This window comes from Grammomys surdaster, unplaced genomic scaffold (assembly GCF_004785775.1).
Source record: "Grammomys surdaster isolate TR1022 unplaced genomic scaffold, NIH_TR_1.0 60, whole genome shotgun sequence".
In the NCBI taxonomy this organism is placed as follows: Eukaryota; Metazoa; Chordata; class Mammalia; order Rodentia; family Muridae; genus Grammomys; species Grammomys surdaster.
In genome coordinates this window covers 1,071,560-1,079,985 of record NW_021604562.1, presented here as the reverse complement: position 1 = coordinate 1,079,985, position 8,426 = coordinate 1,071,560, and the positions used below count along the sequence as shown (strand labels likewise).

General features: G+C 52.9%; 1 protein-coding gene across 1 annotated transcript in view; it reads left to right on the top strand.

The window, feature by feature from the left end:
* Window positions 1–366: 366 nt before the first annotated feature.
* Window positions 367–8,426, top strand: part of Bcorl1 (BCL6 corepressor like 1) — a 67,568-nt gene continuing 59,508 nt past the window's right edge. The window contains exons 1-2 of the mRNA XM_028762811.1: window positions 367–457; window positions 999–1,078. The gene's annotated coding sequence lies outside the window, so the exon portion shown is untranslated. The remainder of the gene's footprint in view (window positions 458–998; window positions 1,079–8,426) is intronic.

Below are 8,426 nucleotides of genomic sequence, written 5' to 3'. Positions count from 1 at the left end.
TCCGGCGGCGTGGGCGCGGGACGAACCGGGACCGGGCCGAGTTGGGTGGCGAAGTAGGACGTGGATTCGGGGGGCGGGGCGCAGCGGGAGGGGGGAGAGCAGGCCCGGCCCGGCTGGCCTGGGCGTGGGGGCGGGGGGCGAGTTCGGGGCACTTGCTGGGCTCCGGACCGAGCGCTAGGGCGGGGCGGCGCTAGGGGCTGGGCCCGATCGGGAGGAGAGGGCGAGGGGAGGGAGGGCAGGGGGTGGAGTAGGGGCGTGGAGTTGCAAGCGGGGTCTGGCCTCGGCCGGGGGCGAAGGTAGATCTGCGGGGCCGAAAGCGGAGGGAGGGAGGCCCGAGGCAGCGCGGCGGCGGCGGCGGCGGCGAAGGCGAAGGCCAGCTTCCGCGGAGTTTGTGCCCGGGCTTCTCAGCTGGGCTCCGGCCGCCTCACGCGCACAAATGGGGTTAGGGGACTGACTGGTAAGCAACTCCCGGTGTTGGACGGGCTTCCAGGCGATTCCCGGAAAACCGAGGGAAGACGCCGTCTGCAATATGCTGCACCCCCACCCCACCACTTAGCATCTGGATTCTGCTCTACGGGGGCGGCGGACCCTTCCCCACCACAATCCTTCCACACTTCCAGCACCCCTTCCGTCTCCCTCTCATCCTTGGCCATCTGAATCTCCTAGTGGTATGCTTTTGAGGGCTGGAAGGCGTCGAGGGTTGCACTTTCTCTCCCTTGGGGGCAGCCTAGTTTGTGTCTTATTCCTGCCAGGTAACGTTGCTTGGCATGGTGTGGGCTTTGGGGTTCAGATAATTTAAGCCTCCCCTCCAAGCTCTTTTGATAGCTTTTAAGGAAAGGGACGGATCCCTGGATTTTCATGACCAGAATGGGGTTTGAGGACTAGGAGTTACTCTCAGCTTCCACTACCAACCTCTTTGCTATGAGCCATTTCTGTGGGGACTCGAACGTGGAGGGTGGGATACGGGCGCATTAATGTGCTTCTCTGTCTTTCCACAGGGTCAGCGTGGCGAAGGACAGCTAGTGTCAGAGGAAAAGTAGACACCAGTCCAACTACGGCCGCCCCCACTAGTACTTCGGTAAGGGGGACACCACTACGGGGATGCTGGTGGGTTGGGGCCCAGTATAAGAGTAGGGGTGGGTAGTCGACCCCAAAGGGACTCTTTCCTGGTGGGGAGAGAAAGGCGAGCCCCTGCTTCGGGAAGGGTTCCGGGGAAGGAGATGGAGGGTGGTGACGACGGGGGGGGGGGGTGCGGGAAGAATGGAAGAGTCACACCCTGCTTGCAAGGGGAGCCTCCCTTGGGCTCCTGGGAAAAGGGGACTGAATACGTGTGCTCTGTGGTACCAGGGCAGGGGAGATCTGGGGATGGTTCAAAGAGTGATTTGCACACTGGTTCTGGCACTAGTGGCCTGAGAAAGTCAGGTCGGGGCATAAGGTGGAGAACGTTGGAAGGAAGGCAGACAACCAACCCTCTGGCCTCAGTGCCCAGATCATTTCCCTTCCTCAACCTCCCTCCTTAGGGGTATCGGGGTGGGGGGCGTGGAGCTCTTGGAGCCCCGCGGATTGAGTGCCTCCGCCTTTCTTGGGAGTCTGTCTTTTTGCCCAGCTTGCTACAGCTACCACTGCCTCCCTCTCTGGAATCTGCTCGGTTCTCTCTGCGATCCCCTCCTCCTCCTCCTCCTCTCCCCTCCCCTCCCAGTGTCACCGGGGCTGCTTGGCTCTGCCCCCTTCGCCGCCGCTTGCTCCCAGCTTTAGTCCCTCCTTCTCATGCTTGCTCCCTCCCTTCGCCTCCTCCTCCCCATCCCCCCCCTCGCCTAGGCCGTATTCTGGGAGTTGTAGTCTCTTGCAGCGCTGGCTGGCGCCGCCCGCGAACAAGGCAGGACTCGACTTCCCGTCGAGCCCTGCGACCGGCACCCACTCCACCAGGCTTCGCTCACACACACAGACACACACACACACCGCTCTCCCCCTCACTCTTTCGCTCGCCGCGGCGCTGCCAGTGTGTGGCTCTGTCTCTCCTCCGCTTTGCTGAGCCCTCCCTTCTTCCTCTCAGTTCCTAGAGTCCGACCGCCGCCGCCGTGAGAGGAGAAGGAGGTCGGTAGCGATAAGGGGCGGAGGGGGGCATCGGATGCCGGCAGTGTTAGGCGGGTGGTGGTTCAAAGAGGGTGAGAGGGAGCTCGGGTGGCGGCCTGAGCCTCCCTGCGGAGCCGACCCGGGAACAGGTGCGTCTTTTTTCTCTCTCCCCCAACCCCTCCACCCCTTTTGACTCCCCGGCTTTTTCGTATTCCCCCACCCGCTTCTTTCTATCCTAAGCCTTTCCCCAACCCTGTCCGTTCCTCTCCCCTTAGCTTCTCAGCTTGCCCCCCGGGGGCGCCGTCCTCTTCGTGTCCCCGGACGTAGAGCTCTCGGGAGCTCTCTCTGTCCTCGCCCCTCCCTTCGGGACAGCTCCCCTCCACTTCCCACCTTCGTACCCCATTCCTGCCCTGCCCTATCCCCTTTTCGACCTCCTTCTCTTTTAGCCAGGTGAGACTTGTTCACCAGGTTCCAAGAGAGTCTTCCCCGCGGCTGGGCGGGGGTCTCCATGGAAACGGGGGTCTGTAGATCCTGGGGGGGGGTTAACCATAGGAATTACCCCACTCTACAGAAAAGGAGGTGGAGGCTATGGTCTTGGAAGTACCTGGCCCCAAACCCTGATCCAAGGATCCGACGATCCGAAGGGAACCTGGCCAACAGGGCAGGGCGAGAAAGGGCTTGTTATTTTATTTTTTGGGGGGTGGGGGGTGTCCGTGATGAAGTCTCGAAGAGACCGGGAGAAAATGCCCTCCAACCTTAGAGGTGGAGGTGCGACGGCTCCTCTCTCAGGGTTGCTTTCTCCTCTTTTCTGGGGTGCAGGAATCATAGGGTAAGGGGTACCCCTAGGTGGCGGCGGGGCCTGGGTTCGGGAGTGGGAGTGCTGTGATGGGGGCAGGGGCAATTATCCGAGTCCCTGGAAAAAAGGCGGGGGATGACTTCGGAGCGCCCAGGCTCCGCTGCCCTCGCTCTAGGGGCGGGGGCTACCCCCAGGCGAGGCGGGGAGGGGGCTCAAATTGAAGAAGGATGAGATGGGGGCAATTCATACTGGCCCGGCAAGGCTGGTGGGAGACCCAGCTGGCTTGCAAGCCCTCAACCCGCTTCGCGCCAGGCCTGGAGGCTAGGGGTCTGGGAGGAAAGCAGAGGGCTGGAAAGGAGGGAGGCTCCGGTTACGGGGCCGGATTTCGGGATCAGGGGCAATCCCCTGGCCCTTGGAGAGGGAGGGAGAGGGATGGCCGCGAACCCCAGGGTTCCCCCACCCTGCTTCCTAAGGGGCGTGAGGAATGGACAGCAGGCCCAGCGGAGCTGGATTCGAGCGGATCGTGGCCAGGGAGTGGGGGGGCTTAGTGGTGGTCTTCGGGGGGGGAGTAGTCCGGCTGCGGGGCGGGCGGGCGGGGCGTGGGGCTCTGGCGGGCGGCGGGGCGGGGCCCGGCCCGGGCGGCGCTGCTGCCGCTGCCGCCGCCGCCGCTGCTCCTGCTGGGGCCGCCGCCGCCGTTGCTGCCGCCACCGCCGCTTCTGGGCGGGGAACCGAGGCCAAAGAGAGTCCCGTGCCGGGGCAGAGGGCGCAGGCGGCGCGCGGCTGGGAGGGGGGCTTTCTGCGGGCGGGTGCAGGCTGGGGGTGGAGTCCCCGACGGGGGGGCGGTACGAGCGAGGACGACGACGACGAGGAGCCCCGGGGGCCCGGTGCGTGGAGGACGAGGTGCTGGGAGAAGGAAGGGGGGGTGGGTCCCGCGACGGGCCTCGTGGGCTTGGCTCCTGGAGGTTCGGCTTCGGGATGGAGCCTTGCGGGGGCGCCCAGAGGCCAGGCAAGGGATAGAGGGGTGAACTGGACGGTGGAGGGGGCCCTCCTTGCCGGGGTCCCGTGGAGAGGAAGGCTGGGCCAGAGGGACGTCCGGGCAAGGCTGGGAGGAGCCGGCCGCACCAAAGCTGGGGTTTTCGTGTTATGGAGGTACAGGAGATTGTTGTATCGAAAGATGTGGTCGAGGGGAAAGGCGGGAGGGAAGCACGCTGCAAACCCAGGAGGCCCAACACCACAGGCCGTTGGGGATGCCCTTCTGTTCCGCTCAAGCTTCCCCTCTCCTGCCCATTAGAAAGAAACACAGTGTTTTTGTTGCATTGTTTTGAAAATTTCAAGGTTGCCTGATCAAACTGTCGACGTGGTGATACTTTCTCATTCTTGCTGTTTTCTAGAGTAGACAGTGAGGACAGGCTTCAGTTGGTGAGCATTCTTCTAGCCCAGCGTTTTGGAGGCTCTTTGCATGCTTGTGGGAAGGGGGCTTGTAAAGCAAGGCACAGATGAATACTCTCAAGGCGATTTGGAGGTCGTCCCTATGACACTGGGTAGAGGGCAGTTGCAGATAGCTTTGGTCAGACTTCTGGGGTACACTTGAAGGCTTCAAGTGTTTGTCCCATGCATCTTTCAACTTAGAAGACTGTTTCTCAGAATCACACTGCAGAAACGTTCATGGGGAAAGAAATGGGGCATGAATATGGAGTTAGGAATTGATTAGATTCATAATAAAATTCTAAGGATGGAAGGGAGTTACCATTTTAATGGTCATCTAGTGCTGTTCTGTTTAGTATGTCTTGTCTTTGAATGTTGGTAATGAGGAGCCTTTCTTATGGAGACATAGTAGGGGACATAGTCAAAGCTAAGTTTCGGCAGAGTTTTTAGGATACTGGAATGTGATGTCACCTGGTGGTACTGAAGATGACAGTCTGTAGGAAAGAAACTTACAAGATTCCACTGGGGATTAAACGAGATAATCCCATTCCAAGAATCACCCAGAGGCTCCAAACAGAAGTGAAAGGTTGAGAAGGAAGCTGTAAAATTTTGACAGAAGCAAAAGTAGCAAGCAAAACGGAGGGAGCAACAGGGGATGTGGTGAGTCAAGTTAAAAGAATCCAAAGTTCCATTATACACTTGAGGGTTGTCCTGGGCATCATGAGTAGTTTATTAGGATATTGGTAGCAGGTATTTTTTGCACCTGAGGAGATTATCTTGTGGTGGATCTGGGAGATGGGAGCTACAGGGCTTGGCACCAAAGCTCACTAAAATGGGCTTTGTTAACGGATTTTCACATATACTTAAGTGCAGGCATTACTGAAAAGAGAGGCACTCAGAAAAAATAAGGATATACTTTTCTGGGTGTGGACTAATCAAGGGAAAGTCACTCTTACACTGACTTTTGAAAGATTGACTCTTGTTGGGCACAAACCTTTAATCCCAGTACTCAGTGGGCAGAGGCAGGTGAATCTCTTGAGTTAAAGGCCAGCCTGGTCTATAGAGTAAGTTCTAGGATGCCCAGGGCTACACAGAGAAACCCTGTCTTGAAAACCTCTGAATTTCTTACTAGATTTGTAGGAACAGTATGTAGGTTTCTTTGCATTCTGACTCTGAGATGAAGAGAACTAGATACCTAGTTGATACAGGAAGGGAAAGGGATGCAGAAGTCTGGGTTGAATAGGTTAGTTCTGTAAAACAGCAATAAGGAAGGGCTGGCTAGTTGCTGGGATAGGGCAGAGGAAAGCTATGTGAGTCCTAGCCAGCTTTGCTGTTGGAGTCTGGTTTTCCAAGTGGAGGGAAGAAGGAGGTTCTAGAAGAAATGGGGCTGTACCAAGGGCAGTCTTCTGAATCTGGCTTTTTTTTTTTTAATTTGCCAGGACTGCTAGAGAGGATGTGTGGCATCCAGGAGATCGCTTTCTTTCTTACTGGCTTAGAGGCTCTTGGGAAGCAAAGGAGGTTTCTCTGTGGGTGTGTATCTGTGTCTTATTCATGATGCAGTTCACTACCCAGGCAAGTAAATGCTTGGTTAATGTGGCAGAGGATTCCAAGCCATGGTTAATCTGTGCTATGAGCTTTAGGGAAGAGCTTGCTGAGAGAAACAGAATCATAGGAGCAAAAGAGTTTTACCACCAGAAGGAAGGCAGGCAGAAGAAGTCAGGGAGAAGGGACCATAGGGCAGCGAATGGGGGAAGGAAAATGAAGAGGAGCATCATTGTTCCCATGTCAGGTCTAACTAAGAAGAAAACAGTAAGTTGAAACCTCCAGGGTAATGTTTTCCAAAGAAAGTTCGAAGAACCCTTAGGGCTCTCTACAGTTTAGTACTAGAATTGCTAAGGCTGGAGTAAGAAAGAAGATCTTAGATAAAAATAGGCTAGGAGGAAACTGCCATTTAGAAAGAAATATAAATATATTTACCCATAAAGAAGGCGAGGTAGTACCCATATTAAGAACTTAAAAATGTATAGTGTGGGCTGGGCATGTAAAATGCTTGCCTAGAACGTGTGATGGCCTGGGTTCAGGCCTTAAAACTGGAAAAAAAAACCCTACAATGTGAAAGAAAAGATTACTAAAGAACCGTGGGAGAGAGGCGTTCAGATGCTGTTCAGAGCTGGGATTGAGAAGTGTAAAGATTAATTTTTGATAGCCACTGTGGGAGGACCCAGGAAGCCAGGAGGAAACGAGTAGCTGGAGTTAAGCTGAAACATTTCTTAGGAAATCCAGATGAATGTAAAGATTCTGAATGGGAAAGGGGAGTCTTAGTACCATATTGAGTGGAGAATAGGAGAAAGCAGGAATACACCAGTTTTTCCAGTCTGTAAGCAGGAGGAATCATTGAATATAAGGAGGTAAGGGATAGAAATTCCATAGCAAAAACAAACAGGATAAAGAACAGGGACCTGAGAGTTGGGCCAGAATTGAACGGTGGAGTTAAGAGCACCAAAAAGAGACTCTAATCAGGATTTGATTGGACTTCCTTTACACTGGTTTGTGAATTCTAGGTGGAGCTATCTGGGATGGATTGGGTTGGCTTTTAGATGTCTAGACTTCCCCAGGGTCAGCTAGCCTCTGAGAAGCCAGGCAGGGATTCCATGTTGAGTTTGGATGGGGGTGTGAACCCTAGAGGGGAATGGAGAGACTGGAGAGAGTGAAACCTGTTACTAATTGGACAGGAAGTGGGGAGACAACGCTGATGTCTGTGTGAAGGAAGAGGGGGCAGTTAGATGAGAGGTAGTTTTCTAGAAAGTCAGTCTGAGTCTGTGTCTGCTTGAATCTTTAGTGCCAGGATGGCTAAAGAGGGAGGAAATAAGTAAGCTACCTTTCTGTCACTAGGGAATTCTAGGGCAGTATTTTATATGATCTCTTATAAGAGCCAGGCATTATTCATGCCAGTCTGTAAAATGTAGGAAATCGTCCTCCTTCTAAATCATATCTTTTCCTGCTGTTCATAACTTTAAAATGGTCTTTTATGTTGAAAATGTTCTTTTAGCGAACTAAAGTTGTGTTCTGGTCAAGAGCAAAACGTAACTCTGTTTCTACCTCCACAATTCCAGTAAGCTCTTGTAGGATGTTTTTTAAGCAGTAGCAACTCTTTCCTCATAAAAATTGATCACTTTTAGCAGAGTAAGTGTAGATTTGTTAAGGAACAATGAGAAAAATGTATGTATGGGGGGTGGGCAAGGGACCAATACCCTGGTTGGTTTATTTATTCTGTTTTTTTTTTTTATTTGTGAGATATGGCCTACGTAAACCAAACTGGCCTTGAACTCACAGAGATCTGCTTGCTTCTGTCTCTGCCTCCCAAGTGCTTGGATAAGAGTGTGTGCTACTATGCCCGGCTCCCCCTGCCCCGCTTTTAAAGAAAACTGCAGGTCTAGTGTCAGGTGTGTTTTCCCCTTTGTTGGTAGATGAATTGTGATGAATTTGGAGATGTGGATTGTTATTTGTAAAATGCAGTGATTTTCAGATTTCCCCAGTAGAGTTAAATAAGGCAAGATGTGGGGCATCATTTGGATTTGAAGATTTTAACTTGGGCTAAAGATTTGGGAAGGACTGAATTCTATGTAGCAGCAGCTTTGGGTTTGAGGCATTGTTACTATCTGCTAAGAAACAAAATTTGCTTACCTCATTACTAAGCTATATCTTAGTGCCCATTCCGTTTAAAGGTACAGTAGAATTTTGCCAGTGCAGGGGTATGAGGACACTAAGGAGATCTTTATTTTTATGAGTTCTGTGAAATATATACACAAATATATAGGGAGAAGATTCACTGAATACTTGGATCTATAAGATGACTGAGTATGTTTTTCTTATGAAGAGTCTTTATGCAGTTCAACTTGATTCTGCCATGCCCAGGTGGGCTTGCATCCTAATTAATCTCCTTTGGAGACAGAGCTGTGTTCCAGTCCTTGTTCTTCAACTTCATAATAGTATGGCAGGAAACAAGTCACTAACTGTCTTGAGCCTGAGTGTTCTCATCTAGACAAGTAAGATGATACTAATATTATAGGATGGTTAGAAGTATATATACATATACATATACATATACATATACATATACATATACATATAC